Source organism: Galeopterus variegatus, unplaced genomic scaffold, assembly GCF_000696425.1.
Source record: "Galeopterus variegatus unplaced genomic scaffold, G_variegatus-3.0.2 Scaffold8123, whole genome shotgun sequence".
In the NCBI taxonomy this organism is placed as follows: domain Eukaryota; kingdom Metazoa; phylum Chordata; class Mammalia; order Dermoptera; family Cynocephalidae; genus Galeopterus; species Galeopterus variegatus.
In genome coordinates, this window is record NW_007734234.1 from 41,152 (window position 1) to 60,474 (window position 19,323).

The window sequence follows — 19,323 nt, forward strand, 5'->3', positions numbered from 1 at the left end:
ATTTCTTATACACAGACTAAATGCTCTTTTTAATTGCATTTTGCTTCATATGAAGTTTCAGTGTTTGATTATTTTCCTCCCTGGTTTTATTTTTTAGTAGTCTACTTCTCCTGATAGTTTTTTTTTTTCTTTCTCATTTTTATTTTTAATCAAAGTTATATATATATATTAGAGTCAAGTAGTTCTACAAGGCTTGTTTAGAAAACAACCTTTGTATATTATCTGGTGATTTATAGCTGTGGAAGCTTTTTCTTTCTCATTTTTATTTTTAATCAAAGTTATATATATATATTAGAGTCAAGTAGTTCTACGAGGCTTGTTTAGAAAACAACCTTTGTATATTATCTGGTGATTTATAGCTGTGGAAGCTTTTTCATCATCACCCTATTCTCCCAATAAAATTGTAATTTTGGTTAAATCATTATTCAGGGTTTTTATTATTGTGACCATAGAAAGGCAAGTCATTGTTGAGCCATGTAGTAGGCTATGATTTTTCTTTTCCTGGCCAACTTTTTATTTTTCCAAGCATTAATAATTGTCTTTTTACTTTTGTTTAGTAACAGCTAACATTACTTGAATATACAGTATGTTCCAGGTGCTGTTCTAATTGTCTGTGTGTTAACTCATTTAATTATCAGACAGGCACAGAAGTACAAGAGGTTAGATAACTCGCACAAGAAAGCAGCACAGCCAGTTCAAACCCTGGCAGTCTGGCTCCATAATCTGTGCTCTTAACTACTGTGGTAACTTTGTTTGTTTTCTATTAATATGTAATTTTAAACAATTTTTTATGGAAGTAAAATTTAAATGCTGTGAAATTCACAGATCTCAGTTTTGTTTATAGTTTGAGGAGTTTTGACAAACATATGCATTCATGTAACCCATACCCCAATCAAGATACAGAACATTTTTATCACTTTCAGTCATCTCCCACCTCTCATAGCCAATGACTGTTCTGGTTTCTGTGACCATAGATTAGTTCTGTTCTTGAACTTCATATAAACAGAATCATGTGGTTTGTGTTTTTGTGTTGCTTTCTTTTGCCAGATTCATCCATGTTGTGTGTGTTAGTAGTTCATTCTTTATTATTGTCAAGTAGTATTTCATTGAAACAGATACACACTTTGTTTATTCATTCTCCTGTTGATGGGCATATGAATTGTTTACAGTTTTTTGTTTTTATGAATAAAGCTGCTCTGAACATTCTTGTACAAGTCTTTTTATGGACATACATTTTATTTTCCGTGGGGGTAAATATGTAGGAGTAGGATGGTGGAGTAGAATAGTGGGTCTTAGAATAGATAAATGTTTAACTTTGTAAGAAACTGCCAGTTTATCAAAAGTGGATGTGTCAGTTTACATTACCGCTAACTGTCACAGATAGACTCTAATGTAGCCTCCATGATCTGTATCTCCTGGTATTTATGTCCTAGTGTAATCCCGTCCCCTTGGGTGTGGGTGGGACCTATGACTTGCTCCTTACTTATAGAATATGGCAAAAGTGACAGGATGTACATGAATATGCTACATCAGATTGTAATGCCCATCTTTTGAGGCAATTCTCTCCCTTGCTAGCTTTGGAGAAGCATGTTGCCACGATGTGAGCTGCCTATGGAGAGGGCCTTCTGGCAGGGAGCTTGGGGCACCTTCAAGACCATAGCCAGCAAGAAACTGTGGCCCTAGTCCAGCAGCCCACAAGGAAACTGAATGTTGCCAACAACCACGTGAGCTTGGAAACGGATTCTATCTCACTCAAGCCTCAGATGAGACCACAGTCCCAGCTGACACCTTGATTGCCATCTCATAAAAGACCCAACTAGCTGTGCCTGGGCTTCTAACCCACAGAAACTGAGAGATAATAAACATGTACTGTTCTAAGCTATTAATAAGTTTGTGGTGATATTGTTATGCAACAATAGGTCACTAATACTAGCAATATACGAAACTTCCTATTGCTCTATAACTCCACCAACATTTAGTTTTGTCAGTCTTTTTAATTTTAGCCATGTTAATGGATATGCTAACTCCTTGTGGCTTTAACTTGCATATTCCTAATGACTAATGACATTGAATACCTGCTGATTGTCCATTTAGATATCTTCTTTTTGAAGTATCTGTTCAAGTCTTCTTTCTATTTTAAAAATTAGTATGTTTGTCTTTTTATAATTTATTTGTAGGCGTTCTTTATATATTACAGATCAAGTCTTTTATCAGATACATATTATGTATATGTGAATGTGTGTTGTGTGTTTGTGTATCTGATGTATACTATTTTTTTCTAGTCTGTGACTGGGAGGAATTTCCACATCCCTCTCACCTCACCCAGTTTCCCAAACAGTTATAGCATTTTACTGCATTTACTCTATTATGCTATTTCTCTCTCTAAATTAGTTTTTCTGAGCCAGTTGAGACCAAGTTACGCACATGATGCTCTATTGTCACCCTTAAGTATTTCAGTGTTTATTTCCCCCAATCAAGGGCACTGCCACATAACCATTGTATATTCCTCTAAGTCAGGTAATTAGTAGTGATACTTCTACTGCCCAATCCGTATACCCCATTCACATTTGCTTCCATTGTAAACTGCTCCAACGATGTCTCTCTTTCTGCTTTGTTCTAGGATCACATCAGGGAACATGCATTGCACTTAGTTGGCATGTCTCTTCATATCCTCCAATCTGGAATAATCCCTTAGTCTTTTTCTGTCATTTATGTCCTTAACAGTTTTATGTTCAAGAGGATGATCTGGAAGATGATGCCTTAAAATTTCCTCATTATCAGACTAAGGTGATGATTTCTTGACAAATATATCACAAAAAATGACCTTATAATATTCTCAGCACATCACATGAAGGGGCATGTCATATTAACCAACCCTGTTATTGGTGATGTTGACACCTGGTCGTGTTTGTGTCTGCCATGTATCTCTGCTTTTCTCCACTGTAATGTCATTGTTTTTCCCTTTGTAACTGATGAGTATTTTGTGTGGAGACAATTTGAGGTTATGCCAATATCCTGTTCCTCATCAAACTTCAAGCTACAGCGTTGGTGTCCTGCCTAAATTAGTCATCACTGTGTGGTTGCCAAATGATGATTTTTTTGTTTCCATTATTCCTTCTACATTTATAAATTGGTCTTCTGCGTAATGATGAGCTTTCCCTTTTCCTTCCTTCCCATATGGACTCTGGATTTATATTTTACTCATTAGGTTGTAATTTGTTCGTATCATTATTAATTTTTTTTTTTTCTAAAAGATGACCAGTAAGGGGATCTCAACCCTTAGCTTGGTGTTGTCAGCACCACGCTCAGCCAGTGAGCAAACCGGCCATCCCTATATAGGATCCGAACCCATGGCCTTGGCGTTATCAGCACCGCACTCTCCCGAGTGAGCCACGGGGCCGGCCCGTATCATTATTAATTTTGATGCTCAAATTAATCCGGATCTGGCCAGTGGGAGCCCTTCAACCCATTTCCCTTTTAGATGTCCTTATCCTTCTTTGAACACTTACTAATTTTCTAGAACAACAGGATGTTCCAGGCTCTTCTTACATTTTCCTTGCCCTGGCTCTGGAATCAGCTCTTTCTCCAAGGATTCCTGGGCCTTTTAATGGAGTATTGTATTTAGAAACCAATATCTTGGAGTTTGTTGTGCTTCTTGCTATAGGATGTCATTGCTTCTAGGTGCTCTCTGGAGATGGAGACAGGAAATACAAGTACAGTCGTCCCTTGATATCTATGGGGGATTGGTTCTAGTTCCTGATATAACATGGCATAGTATTTGCATATAACCTACATACATCCTCGTGTCTAGGTTACATAAAATACATGTCAATGCTATGTAAATAGTCATGATACTAGAGAATAATGACAAGAAAAAAAAAGTCTGTACATGTTCAGTACAGATGCATTTTTTTTTTCCTTTTTGTCTTTTTTTACTGAACGGTAATGGGATCGCAACCCTCGGTGTCGCGCCCGTACGGGGGACCGGCAACGGGATCACAACCCTCGGTGTTGCGCCCACACCGTGCTCAGCCAGTGAGCAGGAACCGGTCTCCACATGGGATCCGAACCCTCGGCAGGAGCGCCGCCGCACTCCCAAGCGGCGCACTCTCCAGTGCGCCACCGGGCCGGCCCAGATGCATTTTTTTAAAAAATATTTTTGATCCATGGTTGGTTGAACCCATGGATGCAGAACCCATGGATATGGAGGGCTGACTGTATGTATATACAGTATAAGTACACAACACATATACATATACATTCATCTCTTTCTGTATCTATTTCTGTATGTAACTTAAAAAATCTATGAGTTCGGGGCTGGCCAGTTACTCATTTGGTTAGAGCATGGTGTTATAACACCAAGGTCAAGGGTTCATATCCCAGTACTGGCCAGCCAGAAAACAAAAAAAAAACCCATGAGTTCAAACTGATGTTTTCAATTCCAGTATAACACCTCAGCGTTCTCTCCAGCCTTACCCCTTTCTGTGACAAATCTAGCTTTCATTATCTTCAACGTACTTACTTATTTGCCCATCGTAACTGGTCTTCCAGCTGTCCTGGCCTTCTCCTCTATCTGCCATATCTGCATGCACCCCCAAACCCCTGCCCCAGCACCCTGCGGCCTTGAGCCCTTACAGGTGGAAGCAGGAAAACAGATAGATAAGTGGTAAACTTCTTAACAATGACTTCTAAGACAAGAGGTGGGAAGTGAGAAGCAACCCAATTCACTCTGCAAAATCTTAAATAGTATTTGTTCCTGTTATCTACTGTTGTGTAAAAAAGCCACTGGAAAACTTATTTAAAATAAGGACTGTATTATTTTGCACACAAACTGAAATTTGGGCAGAGCTCAGCAAGGATAGTCAATTCTCTTGACTCCACTCAGAGTTAGTTGGGGTGGCTCAAAGACTGGGGGCCGGAATCACCACAGGTCGCTCACTCACATGTCTGGTGGCTGAGGCTAGCTGTTGGCTGGGACCTCCGCTAAGGCTATGGCTGAAACACCTAGTGTAGGTGGCTGAGTTTGGCTTCCTCACTGCATGGTGGCTGGGTTCCAAGCGCAGGCATCACGAGAAAGAGCAAGCCAGGTGGAAGCCATATCACCTTTTCCCACTTAGCCTGGGAAGTCACACAGTGTCATTTCCACTGCATTCTATTCACTAGCAATGAGTCACTAAGGCCAGCCATATTCAAGAGAAGGGAATTTGTTTCTACCTTTTCATGAGAGGACTGTCAAAGAATTTGAAGACATGTTTTAAAACTGGCATAGTATTTAAAAATATTTTGTTTTCTGAGTGAATGGAAGATTCTTTCATTCGTGCAAGTTGGATTTATCCAATACTTTTAATTCATTTTGTTTAAGTTTTAAAACGTATCTACTTTTATATAGATACATAAAAGGAGTCTTATTTATTTATTTTAGTAAAGTCTATTGTTTTTCTCTTAGATACGTTTTAAAACTTAAACAAAATGAATTAAAAGTATATAGATACATAAAAGGAGTCTTATTTATTTATTTTAGTAAAGTCTATTGTTTTTCTCTTTTGCTTGCCTCCTTTCCCCCTTTTTCTTTCTTTTTGCATCACCCCCATACCAGGTAACTCATGCATTCATCCTTCCATATTTTTCTTCATTCTTGTATAATATAGAAATATATGTACATATGCAAATAGTGGGTTGCGGATATTGTTTAAAAAAACGAATTTTTGCATCTTGTTTTTCTCACTGAACATCTTGTAGAAATCCCTGTAAGTCAAAAGGTTTTGTTCTAATTTGTTCTTTTTAGTGTACACTTACTCTTTTTTGATTGGGTTATTTGATCATGAAGGGATAGGGGACTGGACTCAGGGAATAGGGACAGAGAGGGACAGGATTCAAAGAAAGGGTAGTCAGGCATAAGGGAGGAGTACTAGATATTACTGGTTGTCTTAGACCGATGTGCCATTGAAGGAGACAGGGAAGTTGGAAAAAAGGTGGTTGGGAGGTGTATTGGTTGGTTGTAGTGGGGAAATTTGTATTTTTGCATACATTAAAATTATTTACCAGGCAATTGAAGACACGGGATCACAGCACGAGTCCAGGGGTAGGACTGGAACTGATAGATGAAGCTATGAGAGAGATGGACACTTGAGAGAAAGCTGGGTCTTGAAGCAGCATTATATGTTGTTAGCAGTAGACCCAGGGAATGACTGAGGTTTCTTCATTCCAGACCAAAGTTCTGTGTGTTTACACTTGATACATTAAGCACTGTTTAAAAACTTGTCTATGTTTTAGAAGCAGAGTTTTTATTTTCATTTTATATAATGTGGGCTGAGGGAACCTTTTGCTAAATATAGCAATGGGAATTTTCCAGTCTTTCTGAGGAACTTAAGATACTTAAAATAGGAAACCAGAGCTACCTGATAGGGACATCCTTGATCTCTCCTCTAAATCAAACCAACCTATGTGTGGTAAGTATTGAATGGCTAAAGAAGGATTTTTTTCCCTCTCTTCTTTTATGGTAGAAAGAGGGTTTGTAGTGGAGCTAAGTAGTGGATGCATAATGAATAGGACAGACACATGCTTCTGCCTGAAACTCTTGAGCTACTGTGACTCCATCAGGCTTATTACTACTATTACTATTATTATTAAAATTACTGGGGGCCTTGGAATCAGTGGAAAAGAATAATGTCATCTCCTTTTTAGGAACAAAATCTTGCTCTACCCACACTCCACCGGCTCCAGGAAAATTGAGGGAAATAGTTGTTATTTTATACTTTTAGGTTGGATTATTGGTGCTCAGAGCTAGAGATGACCGATGAGCTCTGTGAAAATGGTATAGCTGAAATGATAACAGTCCTTAAGATTAAGATAAAGGTCAGAAGAGGTGGGAGGTGAAAGGTGTTCCTGTTACTGTTTTTCTCTGTAGTCTGTTAGGTTTTGGTCTTTTTTCAAATAACTTCAACAGAGCATCAGATGTCAATTATATGTAAGGTACTCTGAGAAAGCTACAGAGATGAGTATGACTCAGGGTTTGTCCTTAGAAAGCTTACCATCTTGGTGTAAACAGCTCACTGAGATACAAAGCAGATTGAAATAAGTAATAAACAGAAGTAAATGCTGAGGTACAGAAGAAGAGGCATTAATTCCTCTGTAGAATCTGGCATTTGAGCTGGAATTTATGTTTTCAACTTTTTGTTGTGGAAAATTTTAAAAATATACGAAAATAGAAAAATAGAGAAAAATGTGTAATGAATCCCTATGTATTCATCACCCAGCTTCATTATCAGCTCAAGGTCAGTATTGTTTCATCTATGTTCCTATCACTTGTCCCCATTTCTGCCCCCACTTCCACCCCCAGATTATTTTGAAGTAAATCCCAGACATCATAGCATTTCTTCTATAACAACATCAATATGTATCTCCAAAAGATTAGGACACTTTTTTTTTTTTTGTCTTTTTGTCTCTTTTTTCGTGACCGGCAACGGATCACAACCCTCAGTGTCGCGCCCGTACCGGACCGGGACCGGCAACGGCATCGCAACCCTCGGTGTTGCTCCCACACCTCGCTCAGCCAGTGAGCGGGAACCGGTCTGTATGTGGGATCCGAACCCTCGGCGGGAGCGCTGCCGCACTTCCCAAGCGGCGCACTGTAGCAGTGCGCCACCGGGCCGGCCCAAGATTAGGACACTTTTAAAAAAATACATAAACACAATACCTTTTTTTTTTTTGGCAGCTGGCCAGTGTAGGCATCCGAACCCTTGACCTTGGTGTTGTAACACCATGTTCTAACCAGTTGAGCTAACTGGCCAGCCCCAACAGTAAGTTCTTAATATTTAATTTATGGTCAGTTGAGCTGTACTTTACAAAGAGAAGATTTTAAAAAGTGGTAATTGGGAGGAAGGGAATTCAGGTTGAGGAACAGCATGTGCAAAATCAGGGAAAGTATATAAGTGAAAGGTAATAAAAGTCTCATTTAGGCCTGTGGCAATGGGCATAGAAAGGAAATTACAGATATGAGTCATGGCAGAGATAAACTTAATGGAATTTTCCAGCCGAGGATAGCATGTGTATCTTCCTTCTATTTCTGGTTAACAATGTTTGAGTGGTCATTTACAACCATATAGAACTGTGGCTTGCAGGCCAAGTCCTGCTCTCAGCCAGTGTTTGTAAATAAAGTTTTATTGGAATACAGCCACACCTATTCATTCATGCGTTGTGTGTATGTCTGCTTTCACCCTACAACGGCAGAGTTGAGTAGTTGCAACAGAGACTCTGTGACCTGCAAAACCCAAAATATTTACTTTCTGGCCCTTTGTAGAAAAATTTTGCCAGCCCCTGATCTAGAAGAAACCAAGCCCTGGGTTTAGTGCTGTCAGAGGAACTGTGCTGAATGTATTGATTAGAAGAAACAGCATGATCTTGTGAAAAATAGGAGTCAGAAGCCTTGGATTTAGTTTTGCTCTGTCTTTATCATTCACTTTATAGCCTGAGAAAGTGAATTTCTCTAAGAATCTCTGCTTGTTTGATTATTATTTGATTTTATCTTGTATATTGTCTTTTTCCCTCACTAGAACGTGAGCTCCATGAAGTCCGGGTTTTCGTGTCTTTTTTTCACTACTCAATTGTCAGGGCCTGGATAAGTGCCAGACACTTAGCAGGCATCCAGTAAATAATTGTTGAATAAATGAGTATGTTAGTCTTTTGTTCCTTTTCTGCATTAGACACATTTGGAGCTTCATAGGGGAAAGAGGATGATATATTTGTAGGTGACAATGATGCCATTATGTAAATCTGTTATAATTTTCCCCAACAAAGTTTAGAAAATTGTTTCATCAATTCAGTGGAGTATTAAGCAGCAATTAAAACTAGTAATTATGAAGACTGTAGAAATGTGGGAAAATGTTTATAATGGGTCAAAATCTTATGTACACTGCCTCTAAAATTTATATGCATAGAACAAAGACTGGAAGATAATACGAAAATGAAATCATGGTTTTAAGACAGTGGAGTTTTTGGTGGTTTGTCTCTCCAACATTGTCTTTGGTTTTATGGCTTATTCACCTTTTTGATGATTTTAAAAATATATAAACTTTCCATGCCTCTCCCCACACCCCACCCCACCCCTCTGCACTAGTCCAGAAATATAACCTTTAGGGTGGCTCACAAGTAACACAATAGTCAGAAATTAGAGATTATATTGAATCTCAGCATTGGAAAGGTAGATGAGCATTATGGATAGATATTTCACTTTATCTTTTGATGTACTGTACTGCTACAATATACTTCCCAGTAGGAAATATGCCTGTAAGCAGCCTTGGTTAGAGCCTGATTTGGGTTTGCATGCTTCCATTTAGATAAAAGCCCTTTTATTTGAGATGGAACCTGAACAAGCATGGTGGAAAGCAGGGGTCTAGGTAAGAATGTCTCATATCTGGGTTTTCTCAGAGCAGCGTCTCTCCCTTCCTCTTATCTTGAGATGTGCATTCTGGCTAGCTTTTCCATGATGCCATATAAAGGCAGCATTTTCTAGTGAATGTAGTCATTTGGTTTTCTTCCCACTTCACGTTCAGCCTGCCTTTAAAAACATGGATAATTCTTTTCTTTGTATTTCAGTTTCTCCATGTACAAAATTGTAGTTCTTTATACATCTCCCAAGGATGCAGTAAGTTTGCAGTTTTTTTAGTGAAATAAGTCTCTGTGTTTCTTCTGCCAAAGTACATTTCTAGAATGTCTATAGTTGGTGTCAAGCCATTGCCACTAGGCATCATGTGAGCATTCTTGCCAGGGGCTAGAATTCTGCAGCACAAAGCAAAATACAGAAAGATTCCACAATTTCAGAAGCCTCCTTCCTAAGGGAATGTTACTTCCCAGGTTCAGCGGATGGGATGATGAAGTACCTGTTCTCATTTAATTTACAGCAAAATCCAAAGTCCTTCCAGTGGTCTACAGGAGTCTACATGAAATGACTCCCTGCCCCCGCTGCTAATCTGACCACCTACTGCTTCTTCTTAGGTCACTCCATTGCAGTCACATAGGCCTCTTGGCCTTTCCTTGAAAAACGTCAGACATGATCTGCCTTGGTTTTTGTACTGCCTCTGCCAGGTATACACATGGATCATTCTTGCTCCTAGAAGTGTCACCTTCCCAATGAGTTCTACCCTAAGCTTCCCTCCCCCACACCATTCTTGCTTTCTTTCTCCATAGCACTTGTCAGCTTCTAACATATTATGTAATTTCCTTATATAATATGTTTATTATTTACCATTTCCCCCCCTCCAGCTAGAATAGAAGCTCCACAAGAGCCAGGATTTTTGCTGGTTTTGTTCACTGTTGTTAGATTAGTGTCAAATGCATATAAGTACTTGGTAAATATTTGTTGAATGAATGAGATGGCTGGGACACTGAGTTTCACCTTCCACTTGGATTTATTTTACTTATGTGATTGTTACCACTATACCACACTGACTCCAGGGATAATCTTTTAATGAGCAAGGACAAAACATCTTCTGTTGGTTCTTCCTTGGCATAACTGAAGTAGGCTGGAGAGTTTAAAGAAATGTTCTGAGTACTAAGAAAAATGAGAGATTAGCACAGAGAATGCAGCAAGTATTAAAACGACCTTGCCTATAGTCCCTTGAATCCGCCATAACTAGCTTACTCTTGTATTTTGCAAGCCCTATCCTAATCTACCATCTTAACATGAGAAATCTAATTCTAGCTTCAAAATGATTAATATTGACCTTGCTTTGATGTCCTGCATGTGGCACCATCTCGTAATCTGCTACAAAGTAGCTCCCTCCTGTACATCTTGACAGCTGTCAATGAGACCAAGAGAATATCCATTTTCTAGTTTGAATGTTATGTTAGTCTGCTTGGCCGGCCATAACCAAATACAACAGATTGGGTGGCTTAAACAACATACCTTTTTTTCTCACTGTTTTGGAGACTGGAAGTCCAAGATCAAAGTGCCAATGGGATTGGTTTCTGGTGAGGCTTCTCTTCTTGTCTTGCAGAGGGCCACCTTCTCACTGTGTGTCCTTACATGGCCTTTCCTCTGTGCACACATGGGAAGGGGAGATGGCAAGCTCTGGTGTCTCTTCCTTTTAAGGACACCTGTCCTATCATATTGGGGCCCCACCCTTATGACCTCATTTAACCTAATTACCTCCTTAAGGTACTATCTCCAAATATAGTCACATTGGGGATTAGGGCTTCAACATGAATTTTGGAGAGACACGATTCAGTCTATAAAAAGTATTATCTCTTCTGGAACAAGTAACCTTATGCTTCAGGTGAGAGATCTTTCACAGATGGTATGGCCTTCATTTACTTCTTGAATTAGCATTTATTAAAAACCTGCCATATGCCAAGCTCCATGCCAGATGAAGGGGATATTCTGTAACCTGCCATTATGAAGCTCACCATCCACTAGAGGAGACAGAGCTAAATAATTACAGAGAAGGGTGGTGAGTACTATGGGAGTGTATATATGTATGTGTCAGGCAAAGTTTCGTTGAGAAGGTCGTGTGTATTCTTGCAGGTCTGTCAATAAATGTATCCTTAGTTTACCTCACAATAGCATATGAGTCATATCATCATCATCCACAGTAACAAAAAGGCAGTTCCTTCAAACTCTTAAATAAACCTGCTTCCTTTGTCTTCCCCTGGCTGTGGTTACTCCAGGCCCTCTCTCCAACCTTTACCTCCGAAAAATTTTACTGTGTTGTTTCATCGGCCAATGACTTTTCTCTTCATACTCTGTTGAAAGCTATTGATTTTTTTTTTTCCTGATTTCTTTTTCTTAACAAGTTAAGTTGAACCTTTAGTTCTGTCTCCTCATCTCCTAGCCTTCTGCAAAGGCAATTCCTGGTGTTAAGTGAAAGCTGTTCCTGTCAGAGCCTACTCTTGGCCATTAATAAATTATGAGAAGTTGTCAGCCAGCATTAATATTCTGTTTATGAAATTGCAATTACTGATGCAGCATTTTGTGAAGTTCTTACTATATAAATGGCACAAGTGATTTGATAAGTTAGGGCTCCAGAGAATCCCTTACATGGTAAGCGTTTTTCCTTCTCAGGGGGATACACATAACATTAAATTAAGTTTGTCTTGGTTGCCATTCACTTTAAACTGATCTGGTTTTCTGCCTGTGCTCAGACATTTTTATGAGAATATAATTGATTTCTCTAATAGCATGGAGATAGAGGGAGTGTCTTTTCCTACCTTAGTCTCATTCATTGACCTTAAACCATGATGATTCATGGTCTTGAAATAATCAAAAAGTGTTTATTACACGCTTATTGCTTCATGACCCTTTGATAAACTACCAACATTTTACCAAATGCCTTTTGATGTTAACGGCATGTCTTTACTTAATAGCACACTCCACAGAAAACTCAGTCTGACAGCTGTTCTCTGTGATTCTTTTCTGAAGGTTCTTTTCCCAAACATTTCTCTGATGTTTCTTGTCCTTGGGTTGTAAACTTCCCAGATAGGTGGTCTGCTGATAAGTTGAACATATTTTCTGTAGCTTACATAATTGTGTAGGAGAGATTTTTTTTTTTTTTTTTAGTTTTTAAATCTCCTTTTTTCTTTCCTGTTATCCTTCCTTTTATCTTTCTATTCCAAATTTGCTTGTTCGTTCTTCCATCTATTCATCTAGTCTTCCTTCCAGTATTTATCGAGCATTTACTTAGATGTTAGTTGTTGAGAAACTTTCTTGGTCCTCTTGACCAAGAGGACCTGCCTAAACATATGTTTCCTGCCTAAACATATTTTTTTTTGTCTCCTTATTCCATTTTTCTTTTCTTTTTTTTTTTTTTTAAAGAAGACTGGTAACGGGATCTTAACCCTTGACTTGGTGTCGTCAGCACCACGCTCTCCCAAGTGAGCCACGGGTCGGCCCCTCCATTTTTCTTTTCCATCCTCCCGTGGAATATTTTCTAATACTCTGGTAGCTATCAGCTGCACTTAGTGAAGTTAATTTCTCCAGTAGGTGATTCTTTTTTATTAGCTTCAGAATTTTACCTACTTTGTTTTATAAATAGGTCTATCATAAAGACCATTATACAAAAAGGAAATAAATGTGATTTTTCCCTTTTTTTCCTTCCTTTCTCATTATTACTGTAACTGACTCATTATGAAATGGAGAAACTCTAGAACACTGCTGTCAAATAGAAATAGTGTGCACCACATGTGCTTTTTTGAAAACAATTTTATTGAGATATGAGTCACCCATAAACCCTCTTAAAGTGTACAATTCCATGTTTTTTAGTATATTTGTGGAATCATATACTTTTTATTGTTGTTTTTGTGGGGACTGTCTTGTGCACTGTAGGATGCTTAGTGGCATCCCTGGCCTCTACCCACTACATCCTCCCCAACCCCCCAATTGTGACAATGAAAAATGTCTCTAGACATTGCCAAATGTCCCCTGGGAACAAATCTCCCATGGTTGAGGACCATTACTACAGGGGAAAAAAATGAGAACAAAAAGTTAATTATTACATTTTATTGTATTTTCTCTGTTTCTAGAGAACTCTTGAGAAATACAGTGTATTGGGGTAAGATTGTAAAAATCACATTTTACAGTGACAGATGACTTCTCAATTTGGTAGGGGTAAGAAGATTTTTGTGTTTTTTTTTTTTTTTTTTTGTCCTTTTTGAGACCGGCTGCACCGTGCTCAGCCAGTGAGTGCTGTGAGCTCACCGGTCATCCCTATATAGGATCCGAACCCGCGGCGGGAGCGCTGCTGCGCTCCCAGCACCGCACTCTCCCGAGTGCGCCACGGGCTCGGCCCGGTAAGAAGATTTTTGAACGAAGTTTAAAGTCCAGCATTTTTGCTCTGGCCCTGCACCTGTGTATGTGTGACTCGACGCACACATTTGTCACTGCTCTCTCTCCATTTAGTCATCTGTCATCTGAAGACAATCATACCACACATCAAATGGGTTCTCCAGAACTTGTGGCCATCAACTGAGCAAGTGTTCCCCAAACTTCAGTCAGTCACCCTCATGAATTTTACCTTTATACATAAAGTGTTTGTGTTAATAACATTTTATTTAAAACAACTCCACCCCCTTCTCTTTTTTTTTCTCATTTAAGTACTTACTTTAGCCTTGCCTTAAGCAATTATCTTTCAGTTGTGTGTTTGATGTGTTTGTTATATTTTTTCTAATACATTTACAAATAAATACATAAAATAAAAAATTTTGGTGTCCTACATAAAACCATCTCATGTGCCACCAGGGGTGTTCAAAACAGCCTTTGTGAAGCATTGAAATAAACTCCTACAGGTGAAAGTCCTTTGCAATATAAAAAATTATAAGTGCAAGGTATGGCTTTGACTAATTCAAACCAATACTTGATAATAGAATTGATAGACTTTTGAGCATTTGCTGTAAGACTGGTTGCTGCTGTTTTGCTTTGCTGCCATTCTTCACTCCTTCATTTCTGCCATTCGGAGGTGAAGTTGTGATGCAGCTTCTGTCCTTGTGTAGGAAGCCATGGTGGTGATCCGCCCCTGCTAACTTAGCACATCAGGTGCTGTCTAGTCGGAAATGTGTACTTTTAAATGTTGTTATAGCCACATTTAAAAGGAAAAAGAAACAGGTGAAAGTAATTTTAACAATTTTATTTAACCCCAATATATCTACAGTGTGATTCTTTCAAAATATAACCAACATAAAAGAATTTTCCACTGCTTCAGTTTTTAAATTTAAATTCATTAAAATTAAATAAATTTTAAATGTAGTTTCTCAGCTGCATGAGCCACATTTTTAGTGCTCAGTAACCACATGTAGCCGGTGGGCCCTGGTTGAGCCATGCAGCTCTAGACAGACAGTCTAACAAGAAAATCTAGCAAGATAATTTGCCTCAGGCAATTGTAATATTTATTCAAAATGCACATTTTCTGACTATTTGGTGATAAGGTTCTTTTGGAACATGAACAAAATTATTTGGCCGATGAAGAGACAAGTATGGTTTCTTTCACTTTGGATAGTCAGAGAGGTATGATGCAGAAAAGTCTTTTCCAGAGTTACTGAGGTTAGAAGAGTTGGCAAAATATTTCACTTGGTCTTATAATTTTCTCATGTATACACACTCAGCATCAATACATGGATGCGCACTTAATTGATGTTAAGCACCTCTTTTCCTCAGTCCACATAAATACTGTAATTTTGGCCTTTGTATCTAGTTTGTCCCCTGAAGCTTTTCAGTGCTTTCAAGGAACCAGTAAAGAGATAATGTGTTCTTTTTCTGGCCTTTTAATCTGCTCTCCATCTTCTGTATGCTTACCTTTTCCTCCAGACTTTTTACTACAAACTTTAAAAACGATCAAACAATTTTAACGTAACTTCAGTTGCCCAGAAATGTTAGAGTCAGAATACTTGGAGCTAACTGGATTGACTTGAACATTAAGATCCTTACCTAAGGCAAATAGCGATTATAATCTAAAGCCTCCTGGCTCTGTTGTGAAAGGTTTTAGCAGTTTCTCTCTAATCTGAGGATCTGTTATTAGCACCTGATGCATTTAACTGGTAAGGATGTTCTTTAGGTGAACAGTAGATATTTTTACTGTTCAGTTAGTCAAAAAGTAACTACTGAATATGTTTAGGGTATTTTGCCTACCAAACATGTGTCAGAACAACTCCTATTAACTTGAGTTGGAAGTCATTTGAATAAAATGGACTTTGGAAGCCTGTGACCTCCAGCTGTCTTTAGGATTCAGTTCTAACACTCTTCCCTTGGCTGTTGGCTCTGTTTCCAGCTATTTTCCTATACAGACAGACCTTCAGGCAACCCTGCCTCTACTGCTGTCAGGCTCACCAGGGCCCAGAACAAGGAGCGCAGTCTTTAGAGGTACCCAGATCAGGCAGGTGGCTCTTCTGTGACTCTCCAGCTGTGTCATCGTGATCAAGGTTATATAACACCTCTGTTTCCTTATCTGTAAAATGAAGATAGTAATTCGTACCTCACAGTGCCATGCTGAGGAGTAAATGAGATGATGTATAGAGATCTAATAAGGTAATCAGCAGTGTGATGCAAGAGCCTGTATTTTGTGAATGGATAGATCAGAGTAGACGTTTTTCCAAAGAATATATTCAAATGGTGAATAAGCACATGAAAAGATGCTCAGTATCATTAGCCATTAGGGATATGCGAGTGAAAACCACAGTGAGGTACCACTTCACGTTATACAGTGGCTAAAAACATGTGCTGGTGGGAATGTAAAGTGGGGCCGCTGCTTTGGGAAACAATCTGTTAGTTCCTCAAAAGATTTAACAGTTTAACCCGAAGAGCCAGCAATTCTACTTTGAGGTATATACCTAAGAGAAATGAAAACGTATGTCCATACAAAAACTTGTTTGTTTATAACAGCATTATTCATAATAGCTAAAAAGTGGAAACAACCCAAATGTCACCAGTTGATGGATGGATAAATAAAATGTGGTCTGTCCATACGGTGGAATATTATTTGGCAATAAAAGTGAATGAAGGACTGATATATGCTACGGTGTAGATGAGCCTTGAAAACATTATGCTAAGTGAAAGAAGACAGACACATATTGTATGATTCTGTTTGTATGAAATGTCCAGAAAAGGCAAATCCACAGAGACAGAAAGCAGATTAGTGGTTGTCAGTGACAGGTGAGGTTAAGGGGAAATGGCGAATGATTGCTCATGACGGGATTTCCATTCGGGATAATGAAAATGTTCAAAAATGGATAGTGGCGATGGTTGCACAACTCTGTGAATACACTAGAAATGATTGGATCCTACACTTTAAGTGGACGAATTGTATGGCAGGTGAATTTTATCTCAGTAAAGTTGTTTTTTAAAAAAGAACTGACAGGCAAGCGTTTTCAGTTAGTTCCCAGTAAATGTTAGTTCTCCTCCTCTCCACGTTGGTTTTGCTTTTCTTCCTTTCTTTAACTGTCCCCCCTCAAATAAAATAAAAAGCAACAAAAGCTAACAGCCTTCCCATTTCTCTGTATCAGTCTTCTTCATCCCAAATTTCAATGCTTTCCTGACCAATTCTACCAACCCCATTTAGCATTTTTAATATGTAACTTGTATTATCTTTTTATAGATTTATGTCTTATAGATCTTATTATTACAATAAGACCCTGGAGAGGGATGCTGGGGGATAATTTTTAATCAGGGACTATGCTTAAATGTGTTATACATTTTCTCTGATTTAATCCTTACAGTAACCCTGTGAGAGTTAGTGCCTCCACAGCTACCTAGGTCTGTTGGACTCTAAGGCCCATATTCAAGTCCACGTCCTTAACCGCTCTGTCTTTTTGTAATCCCTACAGCTCTTGGCACAGCTGTCTGCTCTGCGTGTTGAATATTTGCTGATTAGTAGTCATGTTCTGATGCTTCTCCAGCTTTTCTCCTGAAGTACTCCAAGAGACAGATGAAAATATATCACTAGGGGTCTTGTAGTATAATTCAAAGACTGCCTGCTACACATATGACATTTCTTTGAAATCTTGTTTAATCTTGAAAAACTGTGTAAATTCAGCATTTTCCTCTTTATATGTGTGTGTGTTCAAATATAAAATTCATCCCCCCCACCCCCAACTCTAAGTAAATTAATCTCAGAGTTACGTGACCTATTTATCTGATGAATCCTGGTACACTGCTAGAGGGGTGTATACACACACACACACACACACACACACAACGTTTAGAAGCAAAGTTGTCTATATAATCCATTTCTTCACTTCAGATACTATCTACTGATAACATATGTCCAGCACTGACTTTTCCTCTTAACTTCAAACTTGTATATCCAAGTGCCCATTTGACGTCTGCATTTGGATGTTCAATCAACATCATAAATTTAACATGATTAGAACGGAACTCTTGACTCTCGCACAACTCCAAACCTATTTTTCCTCCAATTTTCCCCATCTCAGTAAATGGTACTATCATCACCTAGTTGCCTAAGCCAAAAACCCAGGTTCTTCTTTCTTATACCTACCACATCCAGTCCATCAGCAAGAGCTGTTGATTCTGCTTTTAAAATACCTTGAAACTTCCCCATCATATTGCCTTTGATCTCCCTGTAGTCCAGCCACCCCCGTCTCTCACCTGCATCATTCAATAGCCACCTACCTGATTGACTTCCTTCCACTCTTTCCCTCCACAGTTCTCTACACAGTTGGCAGAGTGATCTTTTTGAAATGCAAATCTGATTTTACTCTCCTACTTAATATCATCCAATAAAACCCAAACTTCTTATCATGATCTACAACATTCTGTTTGGCTTGGCCTCTGCTCACCTCTCCAGCCCCCTTTATCTCTCTTACCCCCTTTAACCTTATTCACTATATTTTCATCACAAGGTCTGCTTTCTGCTCCTTCAATAGGAGAAGTTCAATCTTTCTTTAGGGTGTTTGTCCTTACACCTTTCTTTGCCTGTAATACTTTGATCTCAGAAAGTCACATAGCTCTCTCCTGTGTGTCGTTCAGGTATCAGCTCAAGCCTTCCTGACTGCTGAATCTAAATTAGGCCCACGTGCCTCTAATCACTTTCTTTTTTTTTTTTTTTCCCTTTTTTTTTGGTCTTTTTTCGTGACCCGTAACAGGATCGCAACCCTCAGTGCCGCGCCCGTACCGCGCCCGGCAACGGGATTGCAACCCTCGGTGTTGCACCCGCACCGCGCTCAACCAGTGAGCGGACCGGTCTGTATATGGGATCTGAACCCTCAGCGGGAGCGCCACCGTGCTCCCAAGCACCGCACTCTACCGAGTGCGCCACCGGGCTGGCCCTCTAATCTCTTTCTTATCATTTCACTTTTAGCTTTCTTTCTGTTACATAACCTATCTGAAATTATCTTGTTTGTTTATTTTTTTGTTCCCCCTCCTACGCCCCTTCCCCCCCCAAAAAAAAGAATGTGAGTTTTACAGGGAGGGTTTATATCTGCCTTGTTCATTACAGTTTCACCAGTGCCTGAGCATTTCCTGGAATACATTAGGACCTTAATATATATTGGTTGAATAAGTGATTGCTTTTCCCATTGTGCATGGGGCCAATGTAAGGGTTGTAGTTATGGTAAACTGAGAGTATATGGGTAGTGCTGAATTAGGAAATAAAAGTTATCAAAAGCCTCTAATGGCTTGCATTTTCTTTTTTTTTTTTTTTCCCTTTTGTCTTTTTTACTGACCGGTAACGGGATCGCAACCCTCGGTGTCGCGCCCGTACTGGGGACCGGCAATGGGATCTCAACCCTCGGTGTTGCGCCCACACTGTGCTCAGCCAGTGAGTGGGAACCGGTCTCCACATGGGATCCGAACCCTTGGCGGGAGCGCCGCCGCACTCCCAAGCG